Source organism: Crocuta crocuta, unplaced genomic scaffold, assembly GCF_008692635.1.
Source record: "Crocuta crocuta isolate KB4526 unplaced genomic scaffold, BGI_CrCroc_1.0 scaffold369, whole genome shotgun sequence".
In the NCBI taxonomy this organism is placed as follows: Eukaryota; Metazoa; Chordata; class Mammalia; order Carnivora; family Hyaenidae; genus Crocuta; species Crocuta crocuta.
The window spans coordinates 6,427,017-6,446,115 of NW_027529441.1; the positions used below are offsets into that span (position 1 = coordinate 6,427,017).

General features: G+C 38.0%; 1 non-coding gene across 1 annotated transcript; it reads right to left on the minus strand.

Annotated features, from left to right (window-relative positions):
- Nucleotides 1-732: 732 nt before the first annotated feature.
- LOC144228415 (small nucleolar RNA U13) lies at nucleotides 733-838 on the minus strand. The gene has a single exon (XR_013334192.1). It is a non-coding gene; the product is annotated as a small nucleolar RNA U13 (small nucleolar RNA).
- Between the last annotated feature and the right edge of the window lie 18,261 nt (nucleotides 839-19,099).

The window sequence follows — 19,099 nt, forward strand, 5'->3', positions numbered from 1 at the left end:
CTGTCAGAGTAGCTTTCAGTAATAAAGGCTTCACATTTTACTTTGTGGATCCTTAAAGTGCCTACCACAAGTAGAGACTAATTTAGAGGTGCCAGTGCTATAATGTAACCCTCCTGCTTTGACAGGATCACCCCGTGCCACATCATGAGATTAGAAATCACTTTAATAAGAAGCTATATTATTAAAATGACTCTTTACAATCATAGTAGTCCTAAATAAGGGTGAGAAACTTTTAGTGATCTGACAGAGTCTTCTAACTGAAATATGAATAATTTAGAAATCAGTCAGACTTAGGAAAATTGAAATGGATTGCAAGAATAATGTTTTCAGACCTGTGAATAGAAACATTTCAGCATAGACCTGTATAAGGTGGGGGTTTATAGAGGTGGGGAAGTGCGTATGGAAAGTACATCTTAACACAAATCTAAAGAATCTTTTATCTCTTTCAGACTACAGGGAATCATAATCTCTTTAAATATAAGCTGAGACAACAGAGCAGAAGAGATGAGATTTCTTGGTGTCCTAGGGACAGACAAGGACAAAGGAGAAGGAGAAAGTTTCCCCAAGTCTTCAGCTATTGCCGTGTCTCCATGTCCTACAGCATACATCTCCCGAGTTAGCTCTACTTTTTCAAATTTTTGATGACTATGTTTTAAGTGTCACATTATAGCATGGAAGCCAGAATTTACTTAATATTATTTCTTGCTCACCAGTTTATACTATTTTTTTTCACGTCAGATGGGTAATGTCCTGAGGTCGTGTAACAAGGTTTAAGGGAAACATATATCACACAATGGCGTGAACATCCAATCAACATGCTTATGAACTACAAAAGGATTGTACAATTTTCATTAGTACTTTCACTTCACTTTTTTCTCACGCTCACACACACACACACACACATACACACAAGCTTTCATTATAATTAAAAGGGAAATGAAGGAATACAGCATTAATTGACAAATTCAAGTCTGGAAATCAACATTCATTATTAATATAAATAAGTATTTTATTATAAGTACCAATTAAAATATTTCACATCAAAATGTTCAATCCTATTTAATTGGTGTTAATGAGCTATCTATCATATGAATGTGGAAATAGTGCTATATCTTATTTGCAATATTATTGTGAGGTTGGCTCTTATGGAGTGAAATCTTGTCAGATTTAATTGGTAGATAGTGAGTGTATCTTGATAGAGAATCCACCAGGGAATACTATAGGAATTAAATTTGTCTATCCTTTGAGGAACTGGCTGAAGCCATTTATGAATGCTTGACATTAATTGGCCTCTGATTTGGAGGTTAGTTTTGTTCTTTGGGATTGATTGTGATTTCTGGGAGAGAAAATTAAGGATATCGTATCAGTGTATTATTTTCACTGTAAATTGATAAAACCAACTCAAAACTTCCTAAGCAAAACTCTTCTGCCTTAACTAAGAAGCCCAGGTGAGGGGATGTTATGTTCTGCATTGTCACATCAGGGGTTCAAATGATGTCATCAGAACGTTTTCTCACTTGTACTCCCTTTCTCTCCATCTTATGGCTTTCCTTGTTTCTTCTATTTCTCTCCCCTATCATAAAAATTCTAGATAGAGGCATGCTTGGGTGGCTCAGTGTGGTTAAGCATCGGACTCTTGATTTTGGCTCAGGTCATGATCTCACAGTTCATGAGTTCAAGCCCTGCGTCAGGCTCTGCACCAACAGTGCTGAACCTGCTTGGTTTCTGTCTCCCTCTCTCTCTTCCCCTCCCGCTGTGTACTCTCTCTCTTTCTCTCAAAATAAGTAAAAATTAAAAAAACAATCCCAGGTAGAGTCTGACAATCCTTGTATCGTGTTCAGGCACATGGAATACCTGGATTGCCAGATGTGTTAGAGCTGCTTGTTGAATCACACGAAATAACCGTGGGAACCCTCTCATGGCAAAACAGAGGGAGGCTGAGCACACAAAAGTAATAGACAATAACTCTTCTGATCTGTGTTAGGCATGTCTTTGTATTTTGATACCTTGAAGTGGTGGGGCCTTACTGACACTGGAATGGATTTGCCCCTCCCAGTGTTAGCTAATCCCTAGAGAGAGAAATCAATTCAGGAGAGAGGTTGCCATTCAAATGCAAACTAACCAATCAAAGCCCTTCCCTCCAGCCCTCATCAGGTTCTTACACTCCAGGTCAGTGGTTCCTGTCCTAATCTTGCCAGGGCCGGGTGTCATGCAACTCAGGTGAGCTCCTACAACCCAGTGCCCCTTGAAATTATTCAAACTAGCTGATTAAAGCCTATTTAACCTACCTCTCTTTCCTTCATTCAGATACCACAGCGAAGGCTCTTGCCCATATTTTATGCTTGTCCCTTCTGTCTCCTTACTGACCCTGGTGCTTCCTCCTGTGGCCCTGCACAGTGTGGTATGCCACCTACATGTGAGTATAAATGTCTTCCAACATGACAGTTATTTTCATATCTGCACGTCCTGCTATACCTGAGTACATTTTAAAATATAATCTTATATGCTTATATTTTAGATTCAAATTGATCAATTCATTCATTCATTATTTGATTATTCAATTGGTTTATCAAGAGCTTTGTTCTAGGTGCAAATACTATTATTTTGTTAACTTAAACCCATCTATTTGTTTACTAAAACCCATCTATTGGTATTTCAAGTGGCGCTTTTCCTCCATTATCCCTGGGTTAGTCAGGGTTCTCCAGAGAAACAGAATCAATAGGATATGTAGATAGATAGACTTTCTTTTTCTTTCTGGATATGTTTCCTCCAATGAGGAATTGGCTCACATGATTGAAGAGGCTGAGAAGGCTCCCAATTTGCTCTCTGTAAACTGGGATAACTTGTAGTTCCAGGTGTAGTTCCAATCCAAACCTGCAGGCCTGAGAACCAGAGAGACAATATGTAAATTCCAGGCTGAATCTGAAGCCTCAAGAACCAGGAATACCAATGTCTGTGGGCAGGAGAAGATAAGTGTCCCAGCCCATTTGTTCTTTCTCTACCTTTTTGTTCCATTTGAGCCTTCAGTGGATTGGATCATGCCTGCCCACATTGGGGAGGGCACCATTTTTACTTAGTGTACCAATTCAAATGCTTTTTTCTTCAGGAAACACCCTTTCAGACACACCCAGAAACAATGTTCAGTCACCCTCTGGATATCCCTTAGCCCAGTCAAACTGACATGTAAAATTAACTACCACATCCCCAAGTACCTTCTTTTATAGTATCATTTATTTTACAAGTTTTTTCAAGACTTTGGAAATTGTGGGGCATCTGGATGCTCAGTCAGTTAAGCATCAGAATCTGGATTTTGGTTCAGGTCACGATCTTGAAGTCATTCGTGAGATTGAGCCACACACTGGGTTCTACACTGCCAGCATGGAGCCTGCTTGGGATTCTCTCTCTTCTTGTCTCTTGCCCCTCTCCTACTTGTGGGCACTCCCATGTGGAGCCTCTCTCTCAAAATAAAAAAAATTAATTAAAAAAAAAGAAATTGTAAGATACAAATCAAAAGGAAACAGAGTGCAAAAGAGAGAGAGAGAGGGAGAATGTAAAACATTCTTTCAAAGTAAATAGATTTATTAAATATTGTATTTTTGGTTTATATTTTTATATTTTTGTACTTAGTTTCAACTCAGAAACAAAATGCTGTAGGTCACTGAATTTTTTTGCCATTAAATAAATTTTGAAGTTTGAATAAAATTCTGCATTTAGTATTAGTTAAAGTTTGGTTTTAACACACCATTTTATTTTTTTTAATAATGTATGATAGATTAAATTTCTAAAATACACAGCCCATATAGTCCAGAAATTTGATCAAGAGTATATAATGTCTGGGGGCACCCGAATAGCTCAGTCAGCTATGCGTCTGACTTCCTAAGTGTCAGACTTCAGCTTGGGTCATGATTTCACAGTTTGGACTCTGTGTTAACAGCTCAGAACATGGAGCCTGTTTTGGATTCTGCGTCTCCCTCTCTCTCTGCCCCTCCACAGTCATGTTCTATCTCTCTCTCAAAAATAAATAAACAGTAACAAATTTTTAAAAACCACATAATATCCTTGTTAAACTTAACATCAAAATTAGTCTATAGTAAAGAAGCAAACACAGTAGGAAAGAATATTCTTCAAAAGTTACAGTGGGATTAATTTTGGAAGTGTTTTATTGGCAGTGAGTTTTGAATCTGATTTTGGAGGACAAGAAAAAGAGCAAATGAAAAGTTTGGGGAAGGTGTCAGTTTGGAGCTAGACAGAGTTATATGTTCTCTCTGTGTCCCAAATGTGGTCCCATCTGTATGGATGGATGGGGGTCCTCAGATGCAGGGAGATGATCAGGTGGAAGCCAATGGTGTGGTGGTGAAAGAATTCATCTGAGGCAGATCAAAGGAGATAGAAATTTATTGAATATACCACAAGGGAGCAGTGGGTAAGACCACAAAGGAGAGGCTGTTTGCAATGAGGCAATGGGTAAGGGTTGATTTTGAAAGGGGAAGTGAGGAGGTATGGCGACAAATGGAATTCTTCCTTTTTGGTAACTGTGCCTGCTTGTATGTAGCCCATTGTTCAATTAAAGCCTATGGATATCTTGAGGTGGGTCACCTGATGGACCTGTCTGCATTCAGCCAGGGGGTAGCTGTGGGCCTTTTCTACATTCCATTGCTCAAGTCTGTTTGCCTAAAAGCATCCTCTACACCAACTTTAACTCAAATCACTATTCACTATTAAAACAGCATGGAAGAACTTCAGTAAGTGAGCTGACAATTCTATAGACATAGGTTTGAAGCTCTTTTAGTTTACACTGGAAATGATGTGATCACAAAAACAAGGAATTTATTAATAGTAACAGAGAGCTTGGGACGCCTCACAATGGATTCAATGACTACCTGGTAGGTCATATTTAGAGAGAGAACAATTAAGAAGAAGACTTGCAGAAATCTTACAGTAGGATGAGGGCCTTAAACAAAGGCCACACATGAAGCCGATAATGAAGATGAAGACTTACAATTTTGCAAAAAGCAGACCCCTTGAAGGTATGATGGAAATTAGAATCATATTAAATCACTTCCCCTTGAAGCAAGGTATTATCATACATCAAACATAAGATAAAAATATTTGTGGAGTCATGCCTAAAGTCTAGTAGATAGAGTTAGATTTTGCCTCTCAAAGCCATCTGCTCATCAAACTTTGGCTTATCAGTCTGGCTTCTTGTGGTCAAATTCTGGAGACAGACCTGGCAACTTCAAAGTACATATCTATATATGAAGAACACAGAAGCTAGGGCGCCTATGTGGCTCAGTTGGTTAAGCATCTGACTCTTGGTTTCGGCTCAGGTCTTGATTTCATGGTTCATGAGTTTGAGCTCCGCATGCTTGGGATTCTCTCTCTCTCTCCTCTCTCTTTCCCTCCCCCAGTCATGCTCTAAATAAATAAATAAATAGATAACCAAACAAACTTAAGAACACAGCAGGAGATATAATACTTTAATGGACCACTAGCACCAAAGAGTTAAGGAAAGAATACTCATCATCCAATTAAATGAATCATCCCTGTGGATTGAAACTTGTATTTTTTGGAACTGTACCTTAAAACTCAGTTGCACACACTATAAAAAGGCAAGGACACCGAGGGGTAGGCATTTGGGAGGGAACTTGGCACCACTGTGGCCGGGCATATGTGTGCACTTGGCTATTGCCAGGAGAGTTTTCAGTCAGCCAACACTCAATAAAAGGAATAGAAGCAGGCTTGGCAGCATCACACTGGAAACCAGCAGAGGCTGTGCCAACTCTGGAAGCTGAGGCAAAGTCTGCAACAATAATTAAGTAGGAGCACAGCTTCGCAATCCTTCCTAAACAAAGGGAGCTTGGAGAGAAATCACTCTTTTTGGAGTCCTAATTGAAGGCATGTTGTCTTTGCCCACCCACTCTATTCATCTGATCCCATAACCATGACTTTCACAACTAGCTTGTAAATGCTGTTGCACACAATCCATTGTCTTTTTCCACTCCGGAATAAAGTACCCATAGAGAGACCTTTTAGCAATTACAGACCTTGTTGATCTGTAGCATGAGTGAAGAATGAGCCTAATAGCTTTAAAAGATGTGTCCTAAAATTAGTTTGTCACTGCAAGCCTTTCAATTCCTCCATTATATATAGCCCCTGTTTGCTCAGCTCCTGTTGCAAAAATCTAGCGTCCATTTAGGATAGTGTGCATCCTCTGTTTCACCCTGAATCAAGCCAAGATGGAAATAAATTTTAAAAAAATCCCATTCCCTCATGTCTTCTGAGTTAAATTCCTTGCAAGATATGTTCAATGACCCAGGTTGCAAGGCAACAATAAGGCTATGTTTTGTGCACAAGAGCAAGTGTAGAAGAGAGGGTAAAAGAGTTGTACACCTTCAGAAAGCGTAGACTTGAGCCTCCACAAGCTGACTGTGTCCTGAACTAGATCCACCCAATGTGTTAATGGTAAGGTAGGAGCTGCCAAACTCTTAGGTAATCTGCATAGAATTTGCTGCTACAGAATTTAGTTTTGTTAGACTCTCCACTAACATTCGGCTCCTGAGTCATTTCAATTCCCTGTCCTTTAATTTTTCCATTTAACGTGAGGACAACGAAAGCAGAGCTGGCCTCATATATAAAGCAAATATGTTGCTTTTCTGCAGCAAGTTTGGAAACACAATTTTCAGTCATGGAGGGATGATTATACAAATGATAACGTGAGAATAATTCATTGATTCAATCGATAAGTGAACATTCACTTACTCAACAACCATTTAGTGAGCTCCTACTGTGTGCCATGCTCTATTAGAGGTTTTCTGAGATACTGCAGTGAACAAAATAAACTTTCTGCTGTTACAAGTTTCAGATCCTACTATGGAATTGGGGTGGGGGGAGGGAAGACACAGCCAGACAAGTTAGGATGCACTTCATAATATGTCAGTGAGGGATATAAGCTAATAGAAAAATAAAACAAGTTAAAGAGACAGAGTGACATAGAGAGATGTGATACCATCTTGGTGACATAGGTTGTTCCTGACTTTGGTCCCCCACACAAAAAAAACAATTCAACTATTCATGAACAGGACACCACTGAGGGAATCTTAGAATGTGCAGGTGAAGATGAAGCAGGTGCAGGTGAAGGGTACAAAGTACCCTTTGTACTAAAGAGGCCAAGGTAGACTTATTAGAAGAGTAAGTGAGGCAGCTAAACACTGATGGCATTACTCCTCACCCAGGACAGTGCAGCACCATACAGAGAGGTCTCCCCTGAAGCCCTAGTTCCTCCCATGGAAAAAAAGACCCCACAGGGGACAACCAGCCTCCTCAGCATTGTATGTTACTTTGTGAGAGATGCTATTCTAGTCTTGCCCCACAAGGATTACAGGGAAAACCTGGGGCTCAATACTGGAGGTCTGACAGAGAAGTTGGATACGACTTGCGACCACCAGCACATAGATCTTGGACCACCCAATTCACACCTGCAGGGCTCAAATAGTATTCTCAAGCTGTGGCTTTGCTCATATGCAGAACCACATTGGTGGTACATTCTGACCAGAGAACTTGCTGGGGTGCAGATCTGGCTCATTCAGGTCTTCAAATGAAGAGTTTTGCCAGCACTAAGCCTGGTTTGCCCACACCCAGGCAAGGAGCTGAGTCATAGCCCCACCAATGAGGCAGCGTGTCTTCATGCTCATTCTGACCAGGAATGTTGGTAAGAACACCCGAAGCTGTGTAGTTCGATGATACATGAGCTGAGAGGCCGATGAGAAAACCTGACCACCCCAAGGGAAGCCAGCACCAGGCCTGGAGGGCTCTCCTTCTACTCTGAGGCAGGGGGGATCAATCTATAGTCAAGGCTGAGGGTAGTTCCAAGCCAATCCTGAGACGAAAGGTGCTTAAAGAAAAAAAAAAAACTAAAACAAAACAAAACAAAAAGCAAAATTAGGAGGTGTCTGGGATGGCCTCTCTCCATCGCTCCAAGGCAAGTGAGTGCTTGCCTCGCAGAGTAGAGCCAGCTCTGCTTGGCTCGCAGAGTAGAGCCAGCACTGGGTATGGAGGGGTCACTTGCTAAGCCCAGACAGGGGGATTAACTACAGTTGAGACTGAGGGTAACTCCTGGCCCCGTGGCCCTTTCCCATCCCATCTAGGCAAAAGAGCTGAGATAATAGCTTCACTTGCTGTGCACATCTGCTGGCCCCATAGGACCAAAAGCGCTGGCAAGAACATTTAGAAGCTGCATAAGCCAGCAGCTCTTGAGCTGAGACATGGCAGACAGAATTGATAATCTGCTGAGCAAAGCCAGTGGCCTGTTGAGCCAGGGCACTTGGGGAATAAGTTAGCTTGGGTTAAGACAACAAAGAGAGAGCTTTACTGGCTTTATAGCTTCTTTCCCCACTACCCATGGCCAGAAATACTAATCTGTAGACCCACTCATTGCTGAATTCAGCATTCAGGCTGCCCAAACAGGAACCTAACCAGAACACACAGGAAGCTGCCTAGCCCATCCAACAGCCCTGCTGAAAGTGGCACTTGAGCAGAGAGCACCGCCCATGGCTTTCCCCATCTGCAGAGCACAACCAATAGCCTCAGCTGGCCAGGGGATTCCATGCACACTCTTGCCTGATTTGGGTTCCCAAACAGTGAGTCACACTGATCCTGGATCCCATCTTGCTGCCTTGTCAGGGCAGGAAAGCTAATTCATAGCCCCACCTTCTACCAGATTTAATACCCAGTTCTCACTGTCAAGTAGGCCTGACCAGAGAATATAAGCAACCAGAGGGCCCAGCCTTACCTGGGTGGGGACCCTGCCAGCAGTCTGAGCCAGCCATTCTCAGCCAGTGTGCAACCCACCCCTCCCTGACCTCGCAGTTCAAGCAGTTGTCTCGTCCCAAAATGGACCATAATGGTGAGCCCTATAAACCCAAACTGAGCTGCCTTGGTGATCCATCTCTGCCAAAGCAAAACCTGTAAAGTCTGGAAATGGAACCCAATTACCCAAATGCATAGGTACCCATGTAATGAATCAAGGATCACACACACACACACACACACACACACAACCCACCAAAACAAAACAAAACAAAACAGAACAGGTAAAATAACACATCAAAGGAAACTTATTAAGTTCTAATAACTGATCCAAAAGAAATGCAGATCTATCAACTGTCAGATAAATAATTAATAATAATTCTTTAAAAAATTAATGTTTATTAATTTTTGAGAGAGAGAGAGAGACAGAGAGAGAGACAGAGTATGAGCAGGAGAGAAGCAGAGAGAGAAGGAGACACAGAATCTGAAACAGGCTCCAGGCTCTGAGCTGTCAGCACAGAGCCCTATGCAGGGCTTGAACTCACAAACCGTGAGATCATGACCAGAGCCGAGGTTGGACACTTAACCTACTGAGCTACCTCAGCGCCGCAATAATAATTCTTTTAAAGAAGTTTAGTGAACTACAAGAACACAAGAACACACAGATAGTCGACTAAACAAAATCAGGAAAATAATTAATGGGTCAAACCAGAAGCTTGACAAAGCAAATATAAACCATCAAACATTGAGTTGAAAATACAACTGAAGTGAAGAACTTGATAGAGAGTTTTCCCCAGCCTTACTGAAGTATTATTAACACATAAAATTGCATCATAAAATATACAACATGATAATTATATATGTAGATATATAAATACACATATGTGTATATAAAAATACACACACACACACACACACACAGTAAAAAGATTCCCAGCAAATTAACACATCTATCCTCTCACATACTTTAAACTTTAAATGTTAATGTTTTTAATTAAGTACTAAGAAATCTTTCCAGGCTCCTCACCTATGATATCATAATATTTTAAAAACTTTGGTTTCTTGCCACTTTTTAAAAATGTTTCATTTAGTTTTGAGAGAGAGTATGAGCAGGGGAAGGTCAAAGGGACAGGGAGACAGAGGATTCGAAGCAGGCTCCATGCTGACAGCAACGAGCTCTTGTGTGGCTTGAACTCATGAACTGGGAGATCACGATCAGAGCCAAAGTGGGACACTCAACCAACTGAGCCACTGCATGCCCCTTTACCACTCTTAACAGTGATTTAATGATATTAACTCATCAACTTTCACTTAAACCCCCATTTTTTTCTCTTTACCTCTATTCTCATGAATTATCTCTCAAGAAGAAGAAAAGCCTGATGTACTACCTTTGGGAAATACAACTCTCAATCTTGTGGGAGTTAAACTAAAATAATTCTAGCAAATAGCACACTGAAAGGTCATGAATGTTTCATAAGAAAATTAAGTAGTAGATAGATCCGATGGACTACATAGGCCCAGGCCAGAATTACTTTAGAAATAAATTGTTTTTATTAAGTCTATTTAGTGTTCAATAACATTGAACAAATGCTTTGTGCTTCAGTTTCTCATTTACAGAAGAAGAGTACATTGGTAATGCACAGAATTTCAAAAAGAAGTTAAATTTTTTTCATATATAGTAAAAATAAATGGATAATACACCTGACTTAATGATTTAACAATATTGGTGGATATATCACCAAACTAAAACTCCTTGACCTTTTCATTTGAAATAGTAGCAAAATCAATGCACAAATAAAAATATAGACTCTTGAGATTCCTGAAAGGGAATAAGGTTAGACTGTGGCATTCACTTGGAAATTTTATTGGAACTTTTACTTTTTTGTTATAACTTCTGCATCTGGGAATGCTGTGGCAATTTTGTATTGTTGCAGTTTTTTAAAGAAAAGATACATTAGCTTTTAGAGTAAAGATACACATAGGTTTTCTTTTTCCTTTTCTAAGTCTGCTTAGGAAAAACATGGTTTTTTTTTATGACACTTAACAGAAAGGCAGAAACTTGGGAGTCCCAATACTGGCTATACAGAAATATCTCCTGGAGAAAGAAATTAAAAAGCAAGCTACAGAGGCTGAAGCACTTCTCAAAAAGCTACTGCCTATGGTAGCATAAGATGTTCATCATTATGTCTCTTCCGTGTCAGTTCTCCAGCTGCATTAAAGAAGGCTATTCCCTTAACCTTGACTTTAAATGCACAAGTCCTGACAACCCCTTAGACATCAGCCCCATGTGGTGATTAGAAGGCAGAGATGATCTGTATTATCTTTGTCTTGCTCTTGTGTTATTTAGTGATTAGCAAATTGATCTTCAATTAACACAACAACGAGGAAGGTTGGGTTCTAATTAGTGTATAATAACTTTAGAGATGATAATACATGAAGGGTCAAGAAGAATTTCCTTGCATTATAAGTCATTCATCAATACCTGTGCTACTGGGGAGATTATCAAGTTAGAAAAATTAATCTTTATGATTCTAAGCTAATTTATCCAACATGTGTTACCAGAGACTTCAATAAAATGTAAAAGAATTTTTATTATTAAAAGTCTGTTGACATGGATTTTTAGAACTAAATTCACACAAGTAAATAATCTATGTCGATTTTAGATTGATAGGAGTATTCCAGAAAAGTGGGTGAAACTTCAGGATAGGTTTGTGGACAATGATTTTAGTGAGCCATTGCCAGCTACTGCCTTATAACTGTTCTTAGACAGTCGCCTGGTCTAGAGAAATTTAGTGGGAATGCAGAGATGCCCCTTATGTTTTTGATTATACAACGAATGAATACAACAGTTGGTAAATAATGTTTCAACATACTCTCCAATGCAAAATATAGAGTAAACTATGTTTACTGCATATTTGATCAAATTTACTGTGGAATGCAGAAATAGATATACCCTTCTCCTTATGGCTCATAAGGATTCTCATTGCCCTTAGATCAAGTTCAAATCTCATTCACCACACATTATCTTTCACAGTAGTATAACCTTACTTCAACTCCCATTACTTTTGGAAGCTTTTTTCCCCTCTTACACAGCAGTCTGTTTCTTACTCTCACCCCAGTATACAATATGCAGTTTCTCATCTCTAACTTCTCGTGAGGTTTTTTGTTTGTTCTCCTGATGATCTGTATTTTGCTTTTTCTAAGCTGACCACTGCTTGAAGTTCAGGTAAATCCAACTCCATTACGAAACTGCCTCAGATGGTTGTAACAAATATTATCCTTTCCATCCTAATGACTATTCAGAATACACATGTTTGAGGTAAATGTTGGGAAATATCCTTCTTAGCTTTTGCTTTCCAATCTACTTATATTATCATATGTTTTCTTATATATCATTTCCTTATTTTAGATGTAAATATATTTTTGCTGCAACATTATTGATTCAATGTTCAAATACTGCATTTCTACTAACTCAATAATAAACAGAGGTGAGAATTTACTATCTTCTTATTCTATACTCCTGACAGAATACTACAAAACTAGATATATATCACACACTTAATAAATGATTGTTGAACTAAAGTGAACAGAAAAATAAAACAGCTTTTTATGTTTTTATTTTTACTATTATTATTTTTTAATATAATTTATTGTCAAGTTGGTTAACATACACTGTATTCAGTGTGCTTTTGGTTTTGGGGGTAGATTCTTGTGATTCATTTCTTACATACAACACCTAGTGCTCATCTCAACAAGGGCCCTCCTTAATCCCCATTAGCAACTCTCAGTTTGTTCTCTGTATTTAAGAGTCTTTTATGGTTTGTTTCCCTCCCTCTCTGTTTGTAACTATTTTTCCCCTCCCACCCCCCATGATCTTCTGTTAAGTTTCTTAATTTCCACGTATCTATCTATCTATCTATCTATCATCTATCTATCTACTATCTACATACTATGTATCTATATTTGAGTAAAATTTTTATTGTCCTCTAGAATTCTGTCTTGTTTGTTAAAATAGTAGTCATTTTATGGAATTATTCCACTAAACTTAGATTATTTTTCTATACTATTCATGTAGATTTTGCTTTAAACAAGTTGCCTTAAATATTCTGAGAAAATCTCTACATTTTACTCTATGTAATATTTAAGTGATGCCTCGTTTAAGGAAATGCAATAATATAAAAGCCATGTTAAAATACAGAGTTTAAACCTTTCTATTTTACATCACCAGTTTCAATTCCATAAATGCCCTGTTGATTATTAACTTGCCTCTCCTACAGCAGTAACTCACCCAACAAGGAAATTCATTTTGCCCAGCAGCAAATGATAATATTAAAAAGAACCTTGAACATTCATGTCACAGCACTTCTCTTGGCAATATCTGCCAACCACTTCACATATATTGACCCTAACACGTGCACAGTCTCAGAAGAGAATATTTCTCTTTATATAGAGGAAAAAAGTACAGCTCTTAGAATTTAAACACCTTGGCTAACAGGTGGTAGGGAAGTTGATGGGTGCCTTTCCCACTGTAGCAAACTGCCTTCTGCTGGTCATTACCCTCCTGCCCCCACCCAAGTTTTTATTTAAATTCCAGTTAGTTAACATACTATGCAGTGTTAGTTTCCGGTGGAGAATTTAGTGATTCGTCACTTCCATACAACATGTGCTGCCCATCACAAGTGCCCTCTTTAATCCCCATCACCTATTTAATCCACCCCCCTGCCCACCTCCCCTCCAGTGACCCTCAGTTTGTTCTCTATGGTTGAGAGTCGGTTTCTTGGTTTGCTTTTCTTTTTTCTTCCCTGTGTTCACTTGTTTGGGGTCTTGAATTCCACATACAAGTGAAATATAAGGTCTTTTCATTTTCATCCATAGCACAGACAACTGAAATTAATTTTGTTATAAGAAGAAAGCAAGATTTGTCATTGTATTTTCCTAAAGAGAGAACGAAGAGAGTAAAATAGGAGACACTGATATGATCCATAAACATAAAAAAAAGAGAGAAAATTACACTAGCAAGTCATGACATGGTATGATGTTTACCAATATGTTGAATGTGCAGTGTTTAGAGGTAACAGATATATCCTGTTTGGAAAGCAAACGTTTCCTTTCAAATAGACACTTATATTTCATTCTGCATAAGAGGTATATATAAGTTGCTTTAAAATGAAAATGCTGTATGTATATTTTCTATATAATCAGGTATAATGCATTTCCTAATACAGAATGTAACATGAAACAAAAAGGAATATACTGAGTGAAAGGTCTTGGAGGCCAGTACTAGATTACATTCTAGATTTAAAATTTCAAGTATTATTATGATCTTCTTCCCTGTTATGGAGAAAATAAATTCATTGAACCTAATTTGTTTTAGAATTCAATGAGTGCAATAATGTACTTTTTTACAGAGAAAAAGGATAAAAGAATAACAGAAGGAAAAAGGTATTAAGTTAATTTATACTGATTTAGAAGTAGTTACCTCAATATTATGAGGGAACCTTAATAAAATTGATCAATTTACTTCTCAAACTGTCTAAATCAGGTCATATTCTAATTTATTGAATTATAAGATAATGTGTACTTATTCTTAAACCTGAAAGAAACTTATCTATTATGTTGCAGCTTACAACATTTATTTTATAAACAAGGAAATAATACATCACATCAAAGCTGTCATTTTTGTAAAAGCAATATCATGCATCATCACAGAAATTTGTGTAATTCTTGTAAGCATTATAAAAGCGAGAAATCTCCTGTCAATCACAATCAACATAGTGTGTGAGTTTTATCGATTTACATATTCATTTAATATTCACTGATTTGGCAAATATTTATTAAGTGTTGGCTATATACAGCTTTAGGTACAATTCTAGGACCTTTGCACATAAGAGAAACAAAAAGTAAAATAAGTTAGCTTTCAAATAAATTACAGTATAATGGTGGGACAGTTATTAATAGAAGAATAATGTAAATAAGTTTATACCTGGAACTGGCAAATACTGTAAAGAAAGCTGCATGATCTTATGAGAGTAATAAATAAGGGAATTGCTATCAGCTAGAAAGTCTGGGAAGGCTTTTCTATAAGAGAGTGGGGACTAATGAGCTAAGATCATGGGGTAGTGAGTGTAAGTGTTCTTGGAAGCCACATCATGGATAAGATTACATATGAGAAGTAGCTATAGAGACTGAGACAGGGAGTTGTGAAGCCCCAATTTGAATGGTCCAGTTGACTGAAGAACAAACAGAAAACAAACAAACAAAAACTGTGGAGGTGTATCCAGGGTAGTCAGAATTCTAGAAGAGGGTTTTAATTGAAGACAAGAGAAAAGAATTTCTAGAAAAACAAAATTAAGAACTGTTTTGAATTCTGCTGACAGATAAGGCAAGGTAAAGACCAACACATTCCATGAGTTTAACAACAGAGACCTTAGTGGGAACTTCAGCGAAGCCTTGTGGGAAGGCTGTGGGTAGAAGCAAAATTGGAATGTTTGATTGAGAAATGCAGACTGTTTTTCTGAGATGGCAGATGTCATTGATATTTAGGATGTAAAGCTGACCTGAGTTTATGAGTGGCTCTATATGGTAAGTAAAGGAAAACACAGAATGACTTGTGAGTATTAAGTTTCTGCTTTGTAGAAAGTGGTATTTACTGAATATCAGAGGAAATAATGGGAAAAAACCAGGAGAGGTTTTTTCTTCTTTGCTTGTTTTAGTGGTAGTATGGAATTCATGAAATTATAACTTATGTTTGGGGCCTGTTGCACTTGGAATGACTTGAAGTTATCCAACACAATGATTGAATAATCTGGGGAATAGCCTGATCTGAAATTTGGAAGGGTAAATAGACAGGGGGTTTTGGGTGGCAGAAATGTAGCATAATGGGAGAAATTTTATTTTAAAGTAATGAGAAGGACTCATTTGAGGAGAAGGTAAATATCCAAAAGGAAAAAAAAAAAATAACTGATGGCTGAGAAAGCAGGATTTGATGAGAGCAATAGATCTTCTGTCACTCTAAGAGAACACGGGGATGGAAGATGACAGAAATCCTAGATACATTTAATGGCAGGAAAATGAGAGGATTTTCTTCTGATGGCTTCTATCTGCTTTGGCGTAGGATGCAAGTTTATATGCTGACATGGAGTCAGAGAGGGCACTTGGGAGTTTTGGAGAAAAACTACAGTCCTTTATAGGAACCTTTATTTAAAGAACACTATAGATAATTATTAAATAACAAGAAAAAAAAGTAAATGTTTAGTAAGGAGTGGATTCATTATTTGGTAAGTGACCAGTATGGAAGATGGATGTTGAGAGGTAGACTGGCTTTCTTAGGAGGAGCAGAAACATTTTCGGATAGGCTATAGAGTGAGCAAATATGTTGTTATTGGGGTAATGGATAAAAGTGCTAAATTAAGTCTGGCCTGAGTGGACTACTGGCTCATTTTAAAGGAGAGAAAAGAGACAGTTTGGATGGGTCCTCTCTACAATAGACTTAAAAATAGTTACTGAATTTTGATTAGTTGTGACAGTTAAATCAAGCCATCTTGGAGTCTTGAGCATAGAAACATGTTACAAAAGTTGGGTCTGATGAAAATTAATCTAGCAGAAGTGGCAAAACTCAATTGGATGTGAATAATGGAATGATTAGAAAAGGACACGAGGAAATTTTTTGGAGTTATTGATGTGTTCAAAATATTCCAAAGCAATCCTGAAAAAGAAATGTGAAAAGCGAAGTTGGAGGCATCATGATTCTGAATTTTAAGCTATTTTTTGAAGCTGTAGTCATCAAGACAGTATGGTACTGGCACAAAAATATACACAGAGATTAATGAAACAGAATATAAAACCCAGAAGCGAACCCAAAACTAATGGCCAACTAATCTTCAACAAAGCAGGCAATGGAAAAAAAGACAGTCTCCTCAAAAAATGGTGTTGGGAAAACTGGACAGTAATATGCAAAAGAATGAAACTGGACCACTTTATTACACAATATAAAAAATAAATTCAAAATGAATTTGAATGTGTGATAGGAAACCAGCAAAATCCTAGAGGACATAAATAAACATTAATAATTAAAAAAAAAAGAAAAAGGAGGCACCTGGGTGGCTCAGTCAGTTAAGTGTCCGACCGGCTCAGGTCATGATCTCATGGTTTGTGGGTTTGAGCCCTGCATTGGGCTCTGTGCTGGTAGCTCAGAGCCTGGAACCTGCTTCAGATTCTGTATCTCTCTCTCTCTCTGCACCTCCCCTGCTTATGCTCTGTCTGTTTCTCTCAAAAAATAAACATTAAAAAAATTTTTTTTAATCCTAGAGGAGAACACAGGTGGTAACCTCTTTGATCTTTGCTGGAGCAACTTCTTACTAGACACATCTCCAGAGTCAAGAGACACAAAAGCAAAATTAACTGTTGGAACTGCATCAAGATAAACAGCTTTTGCTCAGTGAGGGAAACAATCAACAAAACTAGAAGGTAACCTAAAGAATGGGAGAAGGTTCTTGTATATGACATATCTGTTAAAGGGTTAGTATCCAAAATCTGTAAAGAACTTATCAAACTGAACATCCAAAAAATAAATAACCCAGTAAAGAAATAGGCAGAAGACATGAATAAACATTTTCCCAGAAAAGACATCCAGGTGGCTAACAAACACATGAAAAGATGCTCAACATCACTCATCATCATGGAAGTACAAATCAAAACCACAATGAGATGTCACCTCACACCTGTCAGAATGGCTAAAATTAACACATAGGAAACAACAGGGGTTGGTGAGGATGTGGAGAAAGGGCTCTTTCACTGTTGGTAATAATATAAACTGGAGCAGTCAGTTTACATTATTCTGGAAAACAGTATGGAGCTTCCTCAAAAAGTTAAAAACAGAATTACCTTACAACCCAGCAACTGCACTACTAGAAATTTACCCAAAAGATACAAAAATACTAATTTGAAGGGGCACATGAGCCTCGATGTTTATAGCAGCATTATCAACAACAGTCAAACTATGGAAAGAGCCAAAATATTCATCGACTGATGAAAGGATTGGTGTAGGCTCTAAGTCTAAAGTTCTCTCTTGGCCAGCAAGAGAGTGGATGTAGGACAAAAAGCAAGAGATGGCTAATGTCTGGGAAAAGACAAGAGCCCCGAATAAGGGTTCTTGTCCCATAGTTATTAAGATCAGAAGGCTTACAAAAGTGATGGGCATGCACAAAGTGACAGTGAATCAGTGAACATTAACTCATGGGCCGGAGGGAAAGGGAGTTTTGAAGATACATGGTGTTTGGGGTTTGGGTCAATATAAAACAAAATCCTGGTGCTGGGCAGAAGGGCAAATGGTGGTTAAAGGCAGACAGGAGGCGCCCGGTCTGTTTATCTTAGCCAGCCTCAGGGAGAAGATAGATAGGGCAAGTAACTTCAGGGTTAACAAGGCACCTTTTCTTTTGTTAATCGGCTCCACTCTGGGTGGCATCACCCGCAGTACAGAAGTTCATAGCCCTATTTACCTGTTTACCTAATTTGGTCCTTCTGTGAAAGCAGCTTTATGCTATANTTATTTAACTAATCTTCTTTACCCAAACTTGGGTGTTAACACTTTGGTGTAAGCCAGAGGGATTCCTAAGCTTATTTCCCAGAATGGATAATGTAATATATATACATATAATATATAACATATAATATCTATAATATATAATATATTATATATAATGGAATATTACTCAGCCATCAAAAATGAAATATTGCCATTTGCAATGACATGGCTGGAGCTAGAGCATATTATGCTAAGCAGAGTAATTCAGTCAGAAAAAGTCAAATGCTATATGATTTCAGTCATGAGGAATAATTTAAGAAACAAAACAGATGAACATAAGGGAAAGGGAAAAAAAGAAAGAGAGAGAAAAGCAAACCATAAGAAACTCTTAACTATAGAGAACAAACTGAGGGTTAATGGAGGGAGGTGAGTGGGGGATGCTAAATGGGGGGCTGTATTAAGAAGGGCACTTGTGATGAGCACTGGGTACTATATGTAAGAGATGAACCACTAAATTCTACACCGATACCAATATTATTCTATATGTTAACCAACTAGAATTTAAATAAAAACTTTAAAAGAAAGAAATATTGATTGTGGTGATGTATTCACAGGTGTGTTGTTATGCCAAAACTTGTCAACTTGTTCACCTTAAATACATGCAATTTAATGTATGTCAGATATACTACAATAAAGCTGTTAAAATAAAAACATATTTTTATAAAATAATATTGGAAATAATTTTGTAATGTGTATTAACTGGTATTTCTC